This window comes from Chenopodium quinoa, unplaced genomic scaffold (genome assembly GCF_001683475.1).
Source record: "Chenopodium quinoa cultivar QQ74 unplaced genomic scaffold, ASM168347v1, whole genome shotgun sequence".
Classification (NCBI taxonomy): Eukaryota; Viridiplantae; Streptophyta; class Magnoliopsida; order Caryophyllales; family Amaranthaceae; genus Chenopodium; species Chenopodium quinoa.
The window spans coordinates 620,373-643,920 of record NW_018744498.1 but is presented as its reverse complement, the minus strand read 5'-3'; the positions used below and the strand labels follow the sequence as shown (position 1 = coordinate 643,920).

Sequence of the window (23,548 nt, the reverse complement as noted above, 5' to 3'; positions counted from 1 at the left end):
CTTTTAACCCTTTGTGTCCCTTTTCTTGCCTACTTTCTTAGTTTCTTTTTATTTTCTTTTTCTTTTTTTTTTTTATTATTTTCCTACTTCCTTATTTTCTTTTTTATTATTTTCTTATTTTCTTTTTTCTCTTTTTCCTTCTTTTTTGTTTTCTTTTCACCTTCTTTTTTTCGAGTTTTGGTTATTTTTTTGAGGGGATAAGTCGGGAACCCTTTCCCTCCCTCGAAAATTGTTTTTTGCTAATAAAAATAATAATAATGTACACATGGAAACAATATAGATAATAATAATGACATATATACAAATGTGTCATATGTACAACAATGCAAAAAATATATATATATATATATATATATATATATATATATATACATCTGTTTCCTAAAAATAACAATATGTGTACAAAAGAAATCAAGGTGCATGTCGACTACTAGACGGTTGTTGCACATCCTGCAAAATCCAAAACGAAGATCAATATATGAAATTTAATAACTTCGTTGAAAAGAAAAGAAAGAAAACTTACCGTGATCATCCGATGATCACGGCATGATAAACTCACGAGGGCTCTCTGATAAGCAGCTTGGAAAGCACGTAAAGTCCTCACCATGCCGTTTACGGTTTCCTGCGGATCCTGTTCCAAGAATACAAGGACAGTTAGTAAACAAATGTATATGAAATAAAACATAAATAGAAATGTTTAAGTACATACACACAAAAGACATACCGACTCAACCGTCTAAGGTCCAAACGGTATCCCCTCATCATCCTCCGCTGCTGGAAGGGTCTCACGAATTACCGATCTGACAGCATCGGTATATGTGATCTCCGATGTAAGAGGCACCCAACCACCTAGCTAGACCCGCTAAAATATACATGACAAAAAATGATAAAAGGGTTAAAGTTCCGAAAAATAAATAGAAAGAAAGAAAAGAGAGAGTTAGAGTACTAACCGGAACAAAAGACGGAAAAGGAGTCAGCCTGGATGCTATAAAAGCCGGATAAGAAACCTCCAGCAGCACCAGCTGCTCCGCTGGATAACCAAGGATGGCCTGAGCTTGATCCTCGGTACACATCAAATCCAGACGTAACATCCGGATCCGAGGATCAGTCGGAACCAAAGGCTCCTCGGGCGAAAGCTGCCAGAGAATACGCTCGCCCAAAAACCAAGCGTCTGTCCTCTAAAGCACAGAGAGTCCCGGATAGAGGGCCCGGAAACGACAATAAATCATGCCAGATCGGATAATCTCAGGGTCTCCAACAATCAAACTCCAAGGACGGAGATCGATCTATAAAACACAACCACATGAAAAATCGTCAGAAAATAAACAAAATAAAAAAATGCACATGTAGTTGGAATACTCACCGACGCACGAGTCGTGGAAAGGATCCTCTGGCGAAAGTCGCCGGCAGAAGTAACTCGTCACTTCTTAATCGCGACAATCGATGGCCGATAGGAAAACGAGCAGCCCCAAGCACCCTGGGGGATAAGAAAGGCAGGTACGAGCATCCCCAAGCCTGAAACCGAGAAAAGATAAGCCTAAAGGAAAAAGCGAAAGAAATAACCGAAAGAAGCTTAAAACATGTACCTCAAGGATACGACCATGCCACGTAAGGGAGATCCGAGGCACCTTAGTAAATTCCGCAGAATCCATCACCCGGGTCGCCTTGCCCATAGCTGTAAGCATACGCATATACGACACCTCCGCCCAACTCAGGTCACCTACTTGCCCCAAATCGCTGAGGCAAATAAGTAACCCAATGGTGAAACGCTCTTCTCTATCACTCAAGATGGTGACGGAAAGAACGTGAGCAATGTATATCCGAGCCAGCTTCTCAAGTGTACAATGTCGATCAAGCTCGTCAGCCGACAACTCGTCGGCAAGAACCGAGTACGGACAAGACTACGCATACATGTGAAAGGCCGACGCAAGAAAGTCCTCCACAAGGTCGCGTAGTCTCTCGTCTGACCCCTTAACGAACTCTATGACTACGGGCTCGCCTCCAAAATGAAAACTCGTAATCATAGAGAAATCGAAAGGGGTAACCGTCATCTCTCCCCAGGAAAGTGGAAAGTGTTGGTGGAATCCCACCAAAACTCCAACAATCCACGGAGGAAAGCTGACGATGCAGGCTGACTCGATAAATCCTAAAGAGCCGCTAGTTAGGAGTCAATCCTAAAAAGTGCTGCAATCTCCTTTGCCACCTTGGGAAAACTTTCAAAATGGGCTTGCAGGTCACCAGATCCGTATAAACGCATGCTAGGCTCACTTTAAATAAAAGAATAAAAATAAAAATAAACAGTTATGGTTTAAAAAGGAGAAACAAAGGAAAAGAGAAAGAAACAAAGGCGCGAAAAACTCACGATGCCGCGCCACCCTCTGGTCGAAACATGATGGTCTGGGTCCTACTTAAGCACCCTAGGGTCGTAGTTGGGAGGAGCCTCCCAAACCACATGATGGTCTGGGTCCCACTTAAGGACCCTAGGGTCCTAGCGACGTCGATCGGCCGCAACGCGTCGCTCTCGAACCTCCCCTCGACGACGGGTCACCCTCTTCCGAGGGCAAGCTGCCTCGTCCGGACCACCGAGAATCTCCTCTGCATCGATAAATGGAGGCAAGTCTATGCTATGATGGATAAAGTTTCTTTAATTAGTTTACTTTATTTCCTAAACTAAACTAATATATGTATTCTAGACCCGCTTCGGCAGCATAAACACTGTCAAAAGGGCAAAACACGAAATCGAATGCCATCCATACTTGGGGGCTACGATACCTGCAGTTAAACTCTGTAAATGGGGGCTTCTAACACCCACAAAAGCCATCCTATACCATTTTCAACTAAGTATTCAAGGGATTGCATTTTAAAAATCTCAAAGAATCAACTAATTCTAGAAGAATAACAGTAATATAAACATGGTTATCGTCTATAAAACAATTTTGAAGTTTGAACATGGCAAGAATAAGCTAAGAGTATTTTTCGCGCCATTTACCAACAATTCAAAATTTGTGAAAATGAATTATGAAAGTAATATTGGTTCCATAGCTATAATCTACTTCATAATCAGCGATTATAACAAAAAATGAGCAAGATTAAAATCAAGCAAAATTCAAAGGAAAAGAGCAAGAACGAACTTGAACAAAGATATGCTCATACAAGGTTCAATACTTAACCAATTTTCATGAAATTTGTTGCAAAATACTCTTTAAACATAGCATGACAACATAGAAAAAATAATTTCAAGAATAATGGACTGAATCGAAAACCCCCAAATTCAAAACTTGTGGTTCAACGATCGAAAACCATTCAAATTCAGCCAGAAAAGAACAAATTCTAGCAAAAAACTTACATTCCATTACGGAAAATATGAATTAAGGACGAAATTTGCTTCCTTTAGCTTTGAAAATCGCAAAAATCCGAGCTTCCTAGAGAGAGAAAGAGGCGAAAATGGCGAAGGAAGGAGAAATAAAGAGTGAAGTGAAAATCGCGCTCATCGATTTCACTTTACTGACATAAATGTCGCGCGCAACTGAATCTGTTGCGCGTGACGTACCAGCGCAACTCAGAACAATGCGCGCGCCTGGCTGCACGACCCACTGAGTTGCGCACGGATAATGGTCACTAAAATGACCGGAATCTTGATTTTGATCAGTTGGATCATTTTTAACGGTTTTTGCTCGTGATTAGACGTAATGGCGCGCAAATTTTCAAAAAATTTTTAAATTGCTTTGCATATTGTAGTTTTTTTTCTTCTTTGTTAGTTTTTGCATCATTTTTGCATGAACATCGTGCTTTGTGCCTTCCCCAAGCATATATTGAACGATTTTTGTAAGAGTACCTTAAGACGTTCCGTGGTGGTGCTTTACGTAAAAGAACCCATAGACAGGTTTGTCATTTTATTGTACTGACGTTACAATTGTCCAGGTTTTCTTCTTTATTCACATCCGAAGCAAAAAGGATGGCGTTTTCATGCAACGTAAAAATGCAAATGGCGTATCGTACGGCGCAAAATTGTACGACGTAGGTGTTGCGTAAAATTTCACTTCAGCCCAAGCTTTGCGAGATCTACCTCTCGGGACTAAAAGGTAGAGAATTATTGTAGGCGTTAGCTCACGAGTCAACAGGCGCGCCGAACCATCAGGAACAGGCACTTCTTGAATGGGAGCAAATACGGTAGTTAGTGTGCTTACTAACTTACCAGACAGTTAGGGTGTCGAAATCATCCTATGTATAAAGAAGCTACAAGACAATATCGCGCCTACGTAGTCACGTGCCCCCAGTCCTGAGACACGTGTACTCATCTTGTGGACAAAACTGCTGAGAAAGTTGTTGACTTTCTTCCCTCTCACTGGATTTGGATATATGCCTCCAGTCCTGACACATGTATTTCTATCTTGTGGACATCCGGCTCGAATATAGGATCATTTCGGCTCGAATACCGAAAATCCCTTTTCATCTTTTTTACTTTGTTAAAGTCAAGCTAAAGTTTCAATGACATATCGAGGGACTTTAGACCAACGATGACACGATTGGGAGGAACTCTTCCCCTTTTATCCTTTTAAAACCGATCTCTTCTCATGACTTGACATCACCCAGAACACCTTTACTTGTAAAAGCGTTCTAAAATTGCAAAGGATCAATCTAGATTCTTTAGCGCATTAAGACTAGGAAAAACTTTTTCTAGCCTTAATAGCTACTTGTTTCAAACACTTAGCGAACCAAGCTAGGATTGTTTCGACATCCTTAAACATTACTAAAAGATTCTCTATCCTTAGAGAACTTCGCAGAATGAGTCTCAGATTTATTTCCTTGACAACTTTGATCATCTTCTATTCTAGACTCGATCATAGTGGGGGCTAACTGTAGACATCTACTTTTGGCCTCCAGTCCCGACAGGAAGTGCAATGACGATAAATAAAACCATCTTTGTGTTTGGTCAAAGTGAAGAATACTTATGGAGAATTGGTTAAACCGCAAAACACAAAAGACTAGCCCAAATTAAATATAAAAGCGAAAACAAAGGTCCAATTAACTAAACACGATCATAATTAGGTTTAAGCCCGTGCTTAAAACCCAATAAAGACGGATTTAGGAGCGCCTGGTTAAATCTTAGTGCTGCCGCAGAAAAACCGCGCGCATCTGAAACAGTCGCGCTAGGCTGTCGCGCGCAACTAATTCAGTTACGCGCGACACCCAGCGCAACCTTCAGAGTTGCACTGTGGAAGATTCAAAATTATACGGAAAATATAAAATCGAATCTTACCATAAAGCCGCCCGCAAGACAATTAGTTGCGCTGCCCATAGCAGCGCAGCCTAATCACTTGCACTGGGATGTCGCGCGCAACTCATCCTGTTAAGCGCGACACCTGCTCAGAATGCTCGTAACCCTAAACCTAATCATTTCCAATAAATAAGAGCTTAAATCAAGGCTTAAACAGACAGAAAATAACCTAAAACTCTGGCGAAATACTTGTGAACTTGTGCAACCTAGCCCCCCTTGTCCTAAACACTCACCCCTTTTGATATTTTTTTACTACGGTGGAGGTTTCGGAGCCAGAAGGAATCCTTAAGTATTCTGAACGGAGATCTAGCTAGCAAGGAGAAGTGGTAAATTCCCGAGCACTTAGTTAAATCACATTTATTTTCTTGTTTAAAAGAACCTTAATTAATTAGTGTTGTTTGATCACCTTTAAAATAAATAATTAATCAATTCCACATAGTATCTTGCATTAAATAAAGATTAGAATTGAATTAAATAATTGTTGGTTGATCACTTAAGCAAAGGCGAATATTGTTTATTTTCTTGTCCTTTTCACGAATTTGATTAAATAAGAATAACGACATTACGATGTAATTCCTACGTGATTAATTCTTGTAAATAAAATCAACTAACATAGTTTTATGTATCGTGTTGCATATATTGTTTGGTGATGAAATTGTAAAATACGGAAGAGCTAATAGAGGCCGCACTAGGGCTAGGATAATGATTCCCCTCTAAAGGGAACATTTTTTTAGTACCTTCGCTCTCGAACTCATTTCTGGTTTATAGACCAATTTGGGCATGGTTAAACTTATGATTGGTGATAATTATTCCATGAACTCCACATGGAAGAAAGGCATGAATGAGGTTTATTAGTTTTCCTAACACTCAATTGCGACTCCCTACTTACTTCTTACAAAAAAGCGTAATGGGATAGAATCAATTCTAATTCAAGGTCTCCCAAACAGTCAGGAATTCAAATCCTACTACACCTTAACAATTGTAAAGTCCTTGGATTTTAAATGGCCATGGGCATTGAAGGAGAGGACCCCTTACGATGGGAACCCCCTCCTTACAACCTTCAATTTATGGTTTCAAACAATACACAATTACTAAACAAAAAATGCAAAATACATGAACATCAAATACACAATCTTTAAACGAGCCCTAACTCATTTCGTAAATATAGGAACATCAAATACACAATCTTTCACTAGTAGAATAAACTTGATGGGCAGCCACAAATGGCAAGCGGTTTTTGAATTCCGCTTGCCAAAATATAAATGGAAAGCGATTTTGGATGAACCGCTTGCCAAAATGCAAATGGCAAGCAGTTTTGGATGAACCGCTAGCCAAAATGTAAATGGCAAGCGGTTTGAGCATTGAAACGCTTGCCATTGGTTAAAAAAAAAACCCTTACAAATTAGAAACCCATCCTCTCTCTCCCCTCATTTTCACGGTTCTCCTATCTCTCTCCTCTAAACTTCTTACGCTCTCTCTCCTCTCTTCCTCCATTACGCCTCACTTATCTCTTTCCCTTCCCCTCCATCTCCTTGTCTTTCTTCTCTCAACCTCCCTTCTGTCCTTTCTCACGCCTCACCACAACAGCTACGAGTGACCAGCAACCTTCGACGAGCGACCGGCGACGAGAAGAAGGCGGTAAGGTTCAGATCTTCCGACTTGGCGTTTGGGTATTACGCTGCTTCTCATGTCAGTCTCGCTTTAATTTCCGGTATTTTGTTGAATTTTGTAGCTAATTTTTGAGTTTTGGAAGTTTAGATCTAATTCATCCTAATTTTGCAAAACTTTTGTTGTTTTTAATTTAAGATCTGAGAATGTTGTTGTTTATTTTTAATTTAAGTTTAAATATGAAATTTTAGCTAATTTTCGAGTTTTGTTGTTTGGATTAGCGCAATTTTTTTTCATAAGTTTGTGCTTGTTTGGTAGATACGGGTGAATCGGGATAGGGTGTTGGTGGTGGTGATACGGGTCAAGGTGGTGGCGGTGATAGGTGGCGCGCGTGGCTGGTGGTTTGCATGCTGGTGGTGGAACTGTAACAAGAGCAGAAAATCAGAAAATTAAGTTATTTATTAATTAATGTATTGTATTTTTTTTAAGGATCAGAAAATGTAATATTGAAGAAATTGATTAATGAAAATAGTTATGTTTATACATATGTTAAGTTCTTGTGTATCAATTTAATTGAAAAAAAAAAACAAAAAAAAACTTAATTTTTTTTTATTATTATAAGTGTAATGGGCAGCGATTTGGAACCCAAACCGCTTGCCATTACCTTCAAATAGCAAGCGGTTCTGAACCGCTTGCCATTTAAAATGCCAATTGCAAGCCTCCTAAGAGCATGCGGTTCAAAACCGCTTCCCATTAGGGGGTTTGAACCGCTTGCCATTAAGTTTATTCTACTAGTGTTTATACGAGCTCTAACTCATTTTGCGACTAATAAGATGATTCCCATAAAACCCAATAACATTGAAAAAATCCTAATTCAACCCTTAATTGAAATTGAACAAACCCCAACTTCAATTAGACCATAATATTCGAACTCAATGAACTCAATCAGCTACTACACAAAAAAAAATTTACTTACTTAATTTAGCGCCTTTAGCTGCGGCAAGTCTTCACCGACGAGATTCACCTTAACAAGCTTGCGAATTCCGGCAAAGCTATAAGCCAGAGATGCTGAGTGAGAGGAGGGAATGACAGAGCGAGAGGAGCGAGGAGAGAGCAGAGAAGAGAGAGAACGATAGGAGTGAGGGAGATAGAGAGAGAGGAGTGAATAAAAGAGGAGAGAGGTAATTTTTGGGAAATCAGAAGCAAAAGTACGAATACAATACACCAAACACTACCAAATACGTGATAAAATACCGAAATACACTCAAAACAGGCTGACATAAAGTAGAACGGGAGCTGAGGTGGAATTCCACTCAGCTGAGCAAAATCCATGTAAAATGACTTTCTAGCCCCTTAAACTACATTTATTCGTACCTAACGAGACTGCATTTGGAATGCCTCAACTTTTCTTAACTAAAATATAAAAAGATGGCCGAAGTTACAAAATGGCTAGTAAATGCTAAATAAATTAAAGCAGGTAAAGATAAATAAAACAGGGAATATGTTTTTGGATGCTAAATGAATAGGGTGTAAATGAGCTGATATTTTTTTGAACTACATACTCGTGAACAAGCTCGGTCAAAGCTTGGTCAAAACTCGTTTGTTAATCTAACAAACAAGCTTGAACAAAAATCTTAAGCTCGTCAAATAGATGAACAAAGATCGAACAGCATCATGTTCGACTCGGTCATGTTCATAAACAACTTGCTTAAGTCAATTTATAAGTTTTTTTAACGCCTAATTAAAATTTGAAAAATTTATATATCTTTTATTCATACATATTTGTAAAAAGTACTAATTATTTCATCATGTAAAAGCATGAAAACCTTCGTCATTACCTTTTTCTATAGAAAGAAAATAAAAATTTTATATAAAATTAAATGGATGTATATATTAAAATTTAAAAGAAACAATTTTTTAAAGATAAATTAAGGCTCGTTTATTTTATCAAGCCCGATTTAGATCCGATCAAGCTCGAACTTAAACTCGAAATGCAAACGAGTACGTTCGTGAACAAAGCTCGAACAAGCCAAATTCTTAACGAGGCCAGGTCGAACAAGATTTTTAAGAGCTCGTTCAAGCTCGGGATTATTCGAGCACGAATATTTCTTATCAAGCTTAGCTCGAACAGACTAAAACTCAGCTCGGCCCCGGATCGTTTGCAGCCTTATAAATGAAGCATGGACACTAATATATTAATTTTTAAAAAAAAAGTGCAGTAACATCACTTAAATAATTGAGCTTAGATTGTTCTTAAGTAGTCAACTAGTCAGCAAGGCACATTTATTTATAATTTATTGATTAATACTAAATGCTCAAAAGCCTATTTCTTCCAAGAAAATTCATGTTTATCAATATGATAAACAAAATTTGTTTATCAAATGGAAAAATTGTAAATAAATTAACAATTTTTTATTAAATGTGGGTTCAACTGTTGTTGATATATTTACCAAAATGCCATGATGACAAAAGGTATTTATGTTTTACCATTTTGTCATTTGATAAACAAATTCTGTTTATCAAATTGATTAATTGGGGTTTCCTCCTTTCTTCCCGCCAAAAAAGGAAGATAGAACAAAAGTAATAAAGATGGATTATCTTCTAGAAACACTATCATATGCATCACTATATAAATCCTCCTTTCTATCTTTCATCTCAACATTTCTCTCTTCACTCTCTAAAACACACTAATATAAAATAATTTAAAATTTTCTCATCAACCATGAATAAATTGAGCTTGAAAATCACAAGGGCAATGTTAAACAAGTGGAGAAACATGGAAAAAAAAGATTAAGCCTTTCATCACATGATCCATTGATCATTTCTTTCCGTCGTACTCTTCAAACAAGACTATCAAATATGAAAGAGTGCCGGAGATTAGCCTCGTCGACAACGTACCAAAAGACGTCCCAAAGGGTCATATGGTAGTATACGTAGGAGATAACATGAAGAGAATGATAATAAATTTAGAGTTGCTCAAACACCCTTGTTTTGTAGCCTTACTCGATTTGGCACGAGACAAGCACGATGACTCTCCCACCAAGTTAAGATTGTGAATCCCTTGTGATGAGGATGTGTTTCTTGATGTTGTTCGATGCATTAGCTCACCGATTATTGGTCATCATCGTTGTCCCTGCCGAAAAACAATTGCTAGTCTTTTCTGCCTCTAATAATATAATGTCTTCGAAATAGTGTTATATGTAGCTACATTATTTTTATTTTTTTTTACCTTGTTTTTTTTTCTTTTCCAAGATTACGGTTGTTCATAATATTGTGGACTTCCGACCAAGAGTGGTCTTTATTTTTAACTGTAAAGATACCTTTTAGTAGAATTACAAAGTGATCATGATTATATCTAAGATCAAATTCATAATTATTGTATGGTAATCAAAGTTTATTACTCCGTATGATTCTTATATTAGTCAGTAAAGATATAGGAGGAATTCCAAGTTTATCTTCATGATTGACAAACTTTGTCAATTTAAGGGTATTTAAGGTATTTCACCTTCATTAGTTGAGGATGTAATTGTCATTTCCAGCAGCTGATTAGATATAATTGCAATGACTAAGCATCCAGCATGTGCAAGCCTACGCCTTGTTGGACTTCACGGCACATGCCCACAACGTTGTTGGATTTCAATGCTTCCATCAACCATATTCTTCTGTTAGTCAAACAAACTCTTCATTAATGAATGCAAGTTTGGAGACATGTAATTACCCCACAAATGGCAGAATATGATTAAGCAAGAAGGAGGCATATTCCCTTTGTATATTTACTTTCTTCATTTGTATAAATCAACATGCAAATTTAGCTTGACTTTCAATAACATATATTTTTTGTGTTATAGTAAATTTAATATTGTAATTCGGTTGATTTGGGAAGAAGGGCATCTAAATTTACTTTCTTCATTTGTATAAATCAACATCTAAATTAAGTTTGTAGATAAATTTGTAAGGTATTATATTTATCTGATTTATTTAAAATAAATTGTTATATATTAATCAACATTTAAGTTATTATTGTAGTTAAATTTGTAAGGTGTTATATTTATCATTTAAAAAAAATTACGTAATATATTAATCAACATCTAAGTTATTAATGTAGTTAAATTTGTAAGATGTTATATTTATCTGATTTTTTTTCATTAAATTTTGGTACTTTTATTATTTTCTTATGTTACGGTTCAATGTAATTATTGATATGACGAAATTTATAATGACAAATTTATGGTTTTGTTTTGAGTTGGTGGGCATTTGGTAAGAGATAATTTAGCAAAGGAAGCAGCCCAAAGAGATAATCTAGGCCCAGGCTCACTAAAGACACCAATGTACAATAATAACTGTGTTGGCATTTAGTTAAAGGCCCAATGACACATAGTGCATGTTTCTTAAGGATTAAATTATGTTTTGTTTGGGAAATAATTATTGTGTGCCGAATCAAATGAATGTCAATTGTACTCAACCAAGGTAATTTAATCACATTAAAGTCAATTTAGATGTTGATTTATATATTACAATTTAAAGAAATAAATTACAAACACATTCAAACAAAGCTTTTTGAATAAAGTGAAAGGCAAATGCATTTAACAATATCTAATAAACTCATACGAAAGTCAAACACATTCCAAACAAAACAAACCTATTTGAATCAAATGAAAGTCAAATACACTTAACAAAAGCTAATTAAGTCAAATGAAAGTCAATTGCACTCAACAGAGCTAATTGAATCAAATGAATGTCAAACTCATTCAAATATAATTTTTGAATAAAGTGAAAGTCAAATGCATTTAACAATATCTAATTGAGTCAAATAAAAGTCAAACACATTCAAACAATGCATTATGAATAAAATAAAAGTCAAACACATTCAAACAATGCATTATAAGTCAAATGAAAGTCAAACACATTAAAACAATGCTTTATGAATCAAATTAAAGTCAAACTAATTGAAATAAATATTTTTGAATCAAATGAAAGTCAATTGTCGTCAACAAAGCTAATTGAATCAAATGAAAAACAAACACATTCAATTAAGTTATTTTAATCAAATAAAAATGAAATTCATTCAACAAAGCTAATTGAATCTAATTAATGAGCTATTGTGCACATGTTCCTTGAATTTGATGAAAGTAAAATGCATTAAAACAAACCTTTTTAAATTAAATGTAAGTCAAATTTATTGAACAAAGCTAGTTGAATCAAATGAATGTCAAACACCTAACAAACAGAGCTAATTGAATCAAATGAAAGTCAAACCCATTCAAACATATTTTAGAATAAAATGAAAGTCAAATGCATTCGACAAAGCTAATTGAGTTGGATGAAAGTCAAACACATTCAAACAATGTATTATGAATCGAATGAAAGGCAAATAAAGCCTTTTGAAGTTAATTGAAAGTGAAATGCTTGAGTTGAATCAAATGAATCTAATTGAATCAAATCATAGTCAAATACATAGGGACAGTGCTAGCACCGTGTTATAATTTCCCAAAGAAAATTATTTATACTTGTTCCCACATGTATTTGGAAATGGGGACACGTATGAAATTTGTTTTTAATACGTACAAGTATATTTTCAAAAGTTATTACTTTTGTCACCCAAATAAGATTAGAGGACTATATACTTAAAATAATGAGAGGTACTTTCATCTTTCATACTAATATTACTAGTTAACTTTTTAAAACTAATTAAATTGAGTTGATTGTTATTGTAACTTAGCATAGGTTATGCATAGAACACATACAATAAGGTACCAGGATGAATACACAATAAATGTAATAGGTTTAGCAAAATAAAATAATGGGAATAAATGCAATTTGTAATTCACATAATTTATAGTCACTTACCTTGAACAAATAAAACAAGAAAATTAACACAACACAACTTCTGTTGAAAAGTGCTAAATGATAACATTCACAAAATAATGGGAATAAATAATCAATAATCACTAGTGCCACAAATTATATGCCAACTATTCAAATAATAAGAAATCATAAATACAAACCTTTAACATTTCCCCAATTTTTCTGGAATTTTCCTCATAATGTGCCAAATGCACCATCTATGTCGCGTCAATGGCATAACCTCCTCTAAGGGCTTCCTCGTGGCCACAGCCTGGTCAATTAGAATTGCGCCCAGAGCTTGGTTGTTCATACATAACAACCACTGTTCAAATATCCATCTAAATGTATCACAATTCTCGTGGGAAACCAATGCACATCCCAACATTATAGTTTGTCCATGGTGGTTTACGCCCACAAAATTAACAAATGATAACTCATACGAATTTGTCAAATAAGCAGCATCGAAGCATATAACATCACCAAATTCTTCATATGCGGTCCGGCTACGCCCATCAACCCAAATAACATCTTTCAACCGGCCCTCTAGGTCTAAGCGTTCAGAATGAAAAAAATTATTGTTGCCTTCTTGCATTTTTCTAAAGTAACTCATCAATGTTGCTGCATCACCCCCCAACCATTTTCAACTTTCTTTCCTTGTATACCACATGCGACAAGTCTTTCACAATAAATTGGAGGTTATCTAGCGCTTTCACTTTAGTCGCAAAGCACCCATGAATTTGTGAAATGGGAACACCTTCTTCGAATTTGTGAAATGGGCACACCTTCTTCGAAATAGTCTCGGTGTTGTTAATTATGATAGAGTTATTATAAAAAAAAAATTTAAAAAATGTGAAAAAGGACCTTTTAAGTGGTCGGACTTTTTGAAAAATGACCTTTTAAGTGAAACTTGTGAAAAATGACCTTTTAAGTTGCATTTTGTTTATATGGGGTAATTAGGTGAGCTTGCGACCTTACATGATGGTCAATGCTTGAGCTTCGACGTTGACTATCACGTGTTAGTCATGTGACTTATTTTTTTTTTTTTTAAAAAAAACCCAAATTACCCTCCTTTACCAACCTAACAAATGAAAGAGTTAGATCGGGAAAGGAAGGAAATTTGTGGATTATATTTTTGTTTAAAAAAAATAATAATTCACTTGACTAACACGTGATAGTCTATGCCGACGCTTCAGCATTGACCACCACGGAAGGTCACCCAAGTACCCATACAAACAAAATGAAACTTAAAAGGTCCTTTTTCAGAATTTTCCACTTAAAAGGTCATTTTTCAAAAAGTCGACCACTTAAAAGGTCCTTTTTCACAATTTTCTCAAAAATATGAACGTTGGAAAGCTTACAAAAAAATGACAGAAAGCTTAATAACATTGATGTGATTCAACGAGTTAATATATAGTACATGAGTAAGCAATAAAAATAAGACTATATAAATTTAACTAGGTACATTTTTGTTTTTTTAGCTAATAGTTAGCATATATTTTGACTACTGATGTATATTGTACAATGAATAAATCAACATATTGTATGAAGTATGAAATATAAAAAAATAAGAAAATTTGACAAGAAAAACTTTTTAAAGTGACATTTTTGTTTAGAATAACCTTTTAAAGTATTTTTGCCAAGAGAAACCTGTTTTAAAATTTCTTTTGTTCAAGACAGCCAACACACACTACTAGAAATAGGGCCATTTCTGACGCAATTGTTCTGACGGAACCTAATTCGGTCGAAAAGTGCACATTTTACGACGAATTTTGTTTTCGTCGATGATTTCCGACGGAATAAAAATCCGTCGGAAAAAATGCACTTTCCGACGGAAAATTCTGCCATAACATTAAGATTCCTACAAAATTAATATCCGTCGGTAATTAACGACGGAAATTCCATCGGAGTCTAATTATTAAAAAAAAACCTAAAACACCCCCATTTCATTTAAACGTTCTGCCCCCTTATCTGTACCCTACTCCTGCTTTTCATTCTCTCTCCTCTCCTCATCTTCTTCTCTTTCTCTCTCCTCTATTCTCGGTGTTCTCTCTCCTCTCATCCTCTTCTTCTCTTCTTCTCTTTCTCTTCTCATCCTCTCTTCTCGCTTTTCCTACCAAATTCATGGTTTTAAGGAGCAAATTAACGGTTTTAAGGTGCAAATTCATGGTTTTAAGGTCAAGTTCAACCATAAAAATGCTAGATCTAGCGTTTTTATTTTCGAACTTGACCTTATATACCCAAATTCAAGACTAAATTTTGTTAATTGTGGTCGAGTTGTTGTACTAAGTGTAGTAGATCTACAAAGTTTTTATCTTTTGTTTTTAGTTTTTTTGTTCTGAATTTTATCATATTTTTTCAGTTTTTTTTTCGGGTTTCGGGTTAAGGGGTTGGTTACGATGGTGGGTGATTTTGGGTGTGAGTGAATTGTGCGTTTTTTGGGTTGTAGTACGGCGAGTTCGGTTAGGATGGTGGTCAGTTAAGGTGGTGGTCTGGGTTTGGGTGGTCGTTTGAGTGGTTCATGGTTTGGGTGGCTAGATAGGTTAGGGTGGTGCTCTAGGTAGGTCATGCATGGTCTGGGTGGCTAAAGGGAGGGAAGTGGTGGTGGGTAGATCTGGGTTATGGGTGGAGGGATGGATTTTTTTGACTTTTTATTATTACGGTGGGATGGTTTGGCGCTGGGGGCTTGTGGCCGTGGTGGGTAGTGTAGTGGAGGTGGTGATCTGTTTTGGGTTGGAGGTGGTAATACGCCGCACCGGTGGTGGTGCGACGTATTTTTTTTTATTTTGGTTGAAACGTCTTTCGACAGAATTCCCGTCGATCGCCGGAAATTTCCGACTGAATTTACTATTTCGTCGGAAATTTCCGGTGCCGAAAATTATTCAACGACCGAAAATTTTGTCAGAAATCCCGTCGAAAAAGTGTTTCCGGCGGAAAATGTGGTTTTTCCTTCCAGGCCAATTCCGACAACCTTTTCTAACAGAATTTCATCAGAAATTCCTTTTCTGACGGATTTTAGGGTGTTTCCGATAGAAATTTTCGGTCAGAAATGGCCCTATTTCTAGTAGTGACCCAATTTTGGACATTGACTGAACATTTCCCGGCGTTGACCACATGTTTTCCCACATGTGCCACGCACATGACTTCTAATTTCCTAATGACACCCCATTTTTCCTAATTTCATACTCTTTTCCCTCCAAATAAACACTCGCGCTCCTTCTCTTTATTCTATTTCATATCTTTCTTTGCTCTGTGTTCTCAAATTCTCACGCCGTTGCTGGAGTGCAGCAAATTCGAAGAAATAGAAGGCTTTCCCATCAATTTTCGACTAGAGGTAAGTGTTTCATTTGTCCATCTCTATGTTTTTTTTCGATTTTGGATTGGAAATTAAGGTCTTTTTCCCCTGATTTGAATATTTTATACCCGGCCAAGTGGCCTAATCAGAGCTTGCCTCGTGTCGCTGGAAGGGGCGCCACCGTGGACCTTCTAGATGGTGACACGTGTTAGGAAGATATCACCCTTGATTTGGGGTGTTTGATGATCCAATGTGGACCAATAGGAGAGTGGACACGTGTCACCCTAAGAGACGCCCAAATGGCCTCTTGGGATGAGTGACACGTGTCACTCAGATATCGCTGCTGAAATGGAGGCCTTCAAAGGCCCAAACTTTGAGGCGCCGTTTTGCGGCGTGCCCTAATCCCTAGGTCATCAAACCCTAGGGAGGGCACACTTCCCCAAAAGACCCTATAAATAAGGACAATTCCCTCATTTATGGGACACATTACGTAACACGAGACAACACGTCACACAACATTTATTACAGAGCTGTCGTTCTCAAGGAACAGACAACACAATACCCGAGCATGGAATCCAAGCAGATAACTTTATTTCCGCACGTTTTGCTCCGAATATTTTACTAACTTAATCTTCGAAGGCGGACCACCGACCAACCGGCGGTCTGTTTGTTTTACAGGTACAGGCACCCCTTGCTGGATCCAGTCTTAGTGTCGTAACTCTCCCGAGAGACGAAAAACCCCAAGACATTTGGCGGCGTCTTTGGGGAGAGTACCTCTAAGATGGCTTCATTGATCTCTGTCACCATACTACTAGCGAACACATTGATATCCCTCTGGACGACAGTCGGCCCGAGAAGACGGTTAAGGTGGGGACGGTTGTATTTGCTAAGCTGGCTGAGAGCTTGCATCAGCTGCTGAAAGAATTCAAAGACATATTTGCCTTTGAAGTGGAAGAGATGCAAGGCATCAGCTTGGATCTCGCTGTCCACAAACTCGCTGTGGATCCCAAAAAGAAGTTCATTCGGCAAAAGAAGAGAAACAACGGCGAGAAAAGAAGTCAGGTAGCAGCCGCCAAAGTAAAAAAGTTGTTGGACGCCAAGTTCATTCGGCCATGCAATTTCCCTAAGTGGGTAGCTAACGTTGTGTTAGTAAGAAAGCCAAATGGGACTAAGTTCATGTGTGTAGACTGCACTGACCTCAACGGAGCATGTTCGAAGGATAGTTATCCACTGCCTAAGATCGACAGTCTGGTCGATTCAACGGCCGGACATGCCCTGATGAGTTTTATGGACGCCTATTCAGGATTCCACCAGATCCCCCTGTGGACAAAAGATCAAGAAAAGACGGCATTCGTCACTGATCAGGGGTTATTCTGTTATATGGTGATGTCGTTTGGTTTGAAGAATGCGCCTGCTATGCTCTAACAAATGATTAATACGGTCTTCATTAATCAAATTGGAAGGAATTTAGAGGCGTACATTGATGACATCCTTGATGACATGATAGTCAAATCCAAACAACAGGTGGATCACCTTGCTGATCTCCGAGAAACATTCGCCACATTCAGGCGGCACAAGGTCATGCTGAACCCAAAAAAGTGTGTCTTTGGTGTTGAGTCTGGGAAGTTTCTCGGATTCTTGATTGACCAAAGGGAAATAGAGGACAACCCGGAAAAAATACAGGCGGTTATCGACATGCAGTCGCCCGGTACTGTGAAGGAAGTGCAAAAGCTAACAGGTTGTCTGGCGGCCTTAGGGAGATTCCTCAGCCGGTCAGGTGACAAGTGTCTCTTCTTCTTCCAGGCAATCAAGAAGAATACTAACTTTAAATGGGGGGATGACGTAGAGGCGACCTTTAAAAAGTTAAAAACTTATCTACACTCTTTGCCGAGGCTTGTTAGCCCTTTGCCCAAGGTGAAGCTCTTCATGTATCTGGCCGTCTCCGATCATGCCCTCAGTGCTGTTCTCTTAGCTGAAAGAGACGGCATCCAGCTCCTGGTCTATTTCATTAGCCATGTTCTTAGGAATGCAAAGCTTCGGTACCCCATGATTTAAAATTTGGCCTTTCCCTTTACATGGCTAAAACCTTACTTCTTGGCGCATGCGGTAGTAGTCTATACTGACCAACCGATCAAGCGGCCACTCACAACCTTGGAGTCTTTAGGACGAATGCTCAAATGGGCGATTGAAATGCAAGGATTGGAAATCACTTACGAACCAAGGAAGGAAATAAAGGGGCAAGCATTCGCCGACTTTATTTTTGAAATGACAAGGCTGGTTGCACTGGACAATACCAGTCAGGTTTGGAAAGTGTATGTGGACGGGATCTCCACTACGAACGGTTGTGGTGCAGGGATTATCTGTCAATCTCCTGAGGGAGATAAGTATGAATATGCACTACGGTTCAAGTTCCAGGTCTCTAACAATGAGGCCGAATATAAAGCCCTGCTAGCCGGCATCTAGTATTGCAAGGCGGCAGGGGCAAAGAAAATTGACGCCTACTCTGATTCACAACTAGTCGTACTCCAAGTCAATGGAACGTACAAGGCCACTCACTTGGCCATGATAAAATATTTGCAGGCGGTCAAAAATGATGTTGGGGCACTTGACTTGTGAGGGGTAAATGATTTGGGTAATTTATACCCGGCCAAGTGGCCTAATCGGAGCCTGTCGTGTGTTGCTGGAAGGGGCGCCACCTTAGACCTTCCAGATGGTGACATGTGTTAGGCAGATATCACCCTTGATTTGGGGTGTTTGTTGATCCAAAGTGGACCAATAGAAGAGCGACACGTGTCACCCTATGAGACGCCCAAATGGCCTCTTGGGATGAGTGACATGTGTCACTCAGATATCGCTTCTGAAATGGCGGCCTTCAAAGGCCCAAACTTTAAGGCGCTGTTTTGCGGCGTGCCCTAATCCCTAGGTCATTAAACCCTAGGGAGGGCACACTTCCCCAAAAGACCCTATAAATAGGGACAATTCCCTCATTTATGGGACACATTACGTAACACGAGACAACACGTCACAATAACATTTATTACAGAGCTGTCGTTCTCAAGGAACAGACAGCACAATACCCGAGCATGGAATCCAAGCAGATAACTTTATTTCCGCACGTTTTGCTCCGAATATTTTACTAACTTAATCTTCGGAGGCGAACCACCGACCAACCGGCGGTTCGTTTGTTTTGCAGGTACAGGCGCCCCTTGCTGGATCCAGTCTTAGTGTCGTAACTCTCCCGAGGGACAAAAAACCTCGAAACATCCCCCTTTTTAAATTTTCTCAATTATGCAACAAATATGGATCGAATACGTGTTATAAGGTGTGGTTGTGGTTTTCCTTGTTGCGAAGAGGACTTCATGGACCCATGATCATCATGGGAGGAAATTCATTGCATGCAAATTTTATGACCATGAAACTTGGCAGAGGGGTTGTGACAAATTTGAGTGGGTTGATGAGGGTATTCTAAACTGGCAAAGAGATGTGACTAATTCGAGTGGGTTGATGAGGGTATTCACAAAGAGATTAAAGAGAAGGAGAGAGAAAGAGAGTAGGAGAGAGAGTGTTAAATTGGAGGAAAAAGAGTGTGAAATTAGTAAAAATAAGGTGTCATTAGGAAATTAGAAGTCATGTGCCACGCACATGTGGGAAAACACGTGGTCAACGCCGCAAAATGTTAAGTCAACGTCGAAAAGTGGGTGTTGGCTGTCCTGAACAAAAAAAAAATTAAAAAGATTTCTCTTGACAAAAAAAAATTTAAACGGTTTTTCTGAATAAAAAGATCACTTTAAAAGGTTTTTCCTGACAAATTTCCCTAAAAAATTGTTAATAATGATACTGAAGATTTAGTCGTCATTATCCTTTACAGATTATGTAGGTCTCCAATGCCAAAATTTGAACATTGTATGTAATGAACTAAAGAAGCATGGAACAATAGAACCCCTCAGTTAAAATATTTATGTTGCTTCCTTACATTACTACTCTAGTCATTGGACTGCTGTAATTGTACTTGGGTTTAATTTGTTTAGGAATTGAATAATTAGAATATACGAGTAATGACTTTCGGTTTTGATGACTTTCGATTTTCATGTGTCATTGTCTTGTGGACCTTGTTGATGCATGTTTATGCCTCGGGTTCAGGTTCATGGTGTTATCAACTTATCACCGTGGGATGTTAACTAGTAACTATTACCTCTGTTGGTATTATTGGAATAACTATTTTCTTTTCTTTTTAAATTGTCATTTGTTTCTTCTCTCTCTTCTCACCACATATATTTTTACATATCCCTCTTCAATTAATAATGATAAACCAATTTTGTCTTAGATTTCATGCAATCCTTCAAAGTTAGATGATTCTAATGTAGTCTTATGACTTTTTACTAAAATAATTCTCTAAAATAAACAGCTGAGATTATTTGTTTTATTATTTATTTAAAATTAGTAATTTTAATTAAAATAATTTTTTAAATATTTTAAATTTACTTTTATCTTCTAGAAACTTTTTTTTAATATTTTAAAAATTTTGGAAATAAAAAAAATTAAAAAATGAGTTTTTTAATTCAAATTATTAATTTAAAATAAATCAAAAAAGAAATAATCTCAAACGTTCTTTTTAAATTGTCATTTGTTTCTTCTCTCTCTTCTCATCACATACATTTCTACCTTTCCCTCTTCATTTAACAATAATTGACAAATTTAATCTAAGATTTCATGCAACCCTCCAAAGTTGCAAATAATTGGAAACGAAAGAAGCTTTTACTTTTACTCCATTCAATTCAAAATGAATGCTCTATTTTTACTTTTTGCATTATTCACAAAACCTAATGCTCTATAAATGATTTATTCTTATTTTTGCATTAATAAGAAAAAATAAATATTTATGTTGGTACTTAGGGTCCATTCACATTTACTTAATTTCAGTTCAGTTCAGTTCAGTTCAGCTACAATTAGTTAAGTTTAGTTCAATTCAGTTCAGCTTCTAATTTCTCTCTCTCATAAAATATTTTGTTTAGCTGAGTTCAGTTCCAATCATTTCAGTTAAGTTCAGTTCACTTCATCTCCAATCAGTTCAGTTCAGTCAGTTCAGTTCAGCTCATCTTAGTGTAATAAATGTGAACATGCCCTTATTAGAGACATCTAAATGTGTAGTTATCATGTCTTTCAAAAAAATGTGTAGTTATCAAAGATAATATTTTTATATTGGAAAATTTGTCAAAAAAACCTATTATAACCCTCTTTTTGTCAGAAAAGACTTTCTTAAAATTTTTTGGCCAAAAGAAACCTACTTCTAAATTTCTTTTTGTTGAAGACAACCGAAACATCTAATTACCTAATTAGCCCCTTATTACCCCTAATTAACTACTAAATCTTATTTAATTATTTAGAAATAAAAAATAAATTAATAATTTTTTTTTTAAAAAAAAAAAATTAAACTACACCCCCAACCCCATCACCACCTGCCACCCTCCCCCTTCCACCTCCCCTGGTAGCAGCCACCCCCACCCCCTGCCGGCGAATAGAATCCCTACCCCCCTGCACCGGCAAACCCCCCGCCCTGCGTCACCCTCTTCTTTCCTTGAACCACCACCCAACTCCGATACTGACCAAGCCTCCTCTCCTAAGGATGGTCTTCCCAACCCAACCCCCTCCACTATGCCGACAAGAGACCCAGCCCTCTCCCTTTCACCCACCGCAACGACCAGAGACCCAACCCCCTCCTTTTCAACCGCCACGACCACCCACCCCCTTACTAAACCTAAACCCGAAAATTCCACCCCTCGTTTCCACAACCATAAACAACCCCCTCCTTTTTCCACACCCATAAACGATCTCCCCTTGTCGTTTAAGGGTGTGGGAAATCGAGTGGTGGCCGTTATGTGGTGGTGGTAGAGAGGGGGGTGGGAGTTTTTGGGGTTAGGGTTTAGTGATGGGTGGGTGGTCGTGGTGGTGGTTGAAAGAAATAGGAGGGGTAAGGGGTAGGGACTTTGCCGGCGCGGGGGAAGGGGAGGGGTGTGGGGTTTTGGTGGTCGGTGGGGGTGGGGGCAGTTGCTACCAGGTGTGGCAGTTGGTGATGGGGTGTGGGGGTGGTGTATGGTTTTTTTTTTTTAATTTATAAATTTATTTATGATTTTTAATTAATTAAATAAGATTTAATTATAATTAGGGGTAATTAGAGGCTAATTAGGTTAAGTAGAGGTTGTGGTTGTCTTCAACAAAAAAAAAATTTGAAACAGGTTTATTTTGGCCAAAAAAAATTTAAAAGGTTTTTTTTGACAAAAAGAATGTTATAATAGGTTTTTTCTGACAAATTTTCTTTTTATATTTAATGCTTATTCATAAATATATTATTGGTCAAATTTCTACACTAGCATACATATCTTGTCCAACAGGCTTTTATTTTTATGGGTAACGATATATGTAGGAGGAACTAGAAATGGAGGAAAGTTAGGCATTTACAAATGCATAACAAGGGGTATTCATGTAATTATACATATGTACAAACGAATGCATATTCTGGTAACATTGGATGATAAAATAGTACCACTAAATATACGGTGATACTATATATGCACATAATGGTATTATATATGCATTCAATTGTACAAAATTTATGCATAAATAGTACCACTTAGGATTCAATGGTACCATATAAACTTTTGGTGGAACAATCAACATGTGGTCCCCCATCACGTGATACAATCCGACCAAAAATTAGGTGGGTCCACCTAAAAACTTCTCTCTTCCAATCTCTCTCCTCTTTTCTCTCTCTATCTTTTGTTTTAATAATATTTTAATCAATGTTATGCATTTATAATTCCTAACTTTTCCCCCCTTTAAAATTCCTTTATATGTAGCCCTTAGGGCTATATATAAGCATTAAATATACTACCAAAAATGGAAGAAAGTTGGGAATTCATGATAAAATCACGCGCAAATCGGTGTAATTAATGTTAATTTATCCTCAATATTTCCTCTTTACGCTTCTTATACATAGCTCTAAGGGATATAATTATCATTTTCCTATTTTTAAAAACAAAAGATTTTTTAAAAAAAATTATTTCGCCAGATGATATATTTGTTGGTTGATAGAAATTTGAAATTGGTAAGGGATGGCAGTGGAATGCAGCTCTAACTTATTATGTAAGATCCTATTAGGTTCATAAACGTCTTATGAAATCCAAAAAATTTGTTGATTTCACATTTCTTAAACCATTCATTTTCTTAAAATAATGTGGTAGTCACCCTTAAAATGAGTACCATTATAGTTTTTTTTATTGACTAAAATTTTATTTATTTTTATGTCAAAATTAATTTAAATATTTTCATAATTAATTTATGATTTTTTTTTACATTTTATATTTATCTATTTTTAATATTTTCATGATTAATTTATGATTTTTTTTAATTATAGTAATAATATAAACTAAATTTCTTAAATTAATTATGAAAATGATAATAAAAAAATTATTTTAAAATTAATAAATTAATTTTAAAAATTTGATAAATTGTTAATAATTAATTTTTAA

The 23,548-nt window shown here is 37.0% G+C and overlaps 2 long non-coding RNA genes across 2 annotated transcripts; one reads left to right on the top strand and one right to left on the bottom strand.

The window, feature by feature from the left end:
• Window positions 1–369: 369 nt before the first annotated feature.
• On the bottom strand, window positions 370–4,040 carry LOC110697743. The gene is made up of 6 exons (XR_002506556.1): window positions 1,587–4,040; window positions 1,364–1,515; window positions 951–1,286; window positions 725–862; window positions 524–631; window positions 370–450 (listed from the first exon to the last, which is right to left on the bottom strand). It is a non-coding gene; the product is annotated as an uncharacterized LOC110697743 (long non-coding RNA).
• A 2,000-nt stretch (window positions 4,041–6,040) lies between these two features.
• On the top strand, window positions 6,041–7,454 carry LOC110697742. The gene is made up of 2 exons (XR_002506555.1): window positions 6,041–6,989; window positions 7,205–7,454. It is a non-coding gene; the product is annotated as an uncharacterized LOC110697742 (long non-coding RNA).
• Window positions 7,455–23,548: the final 16,094 nt, after the last annotated feature.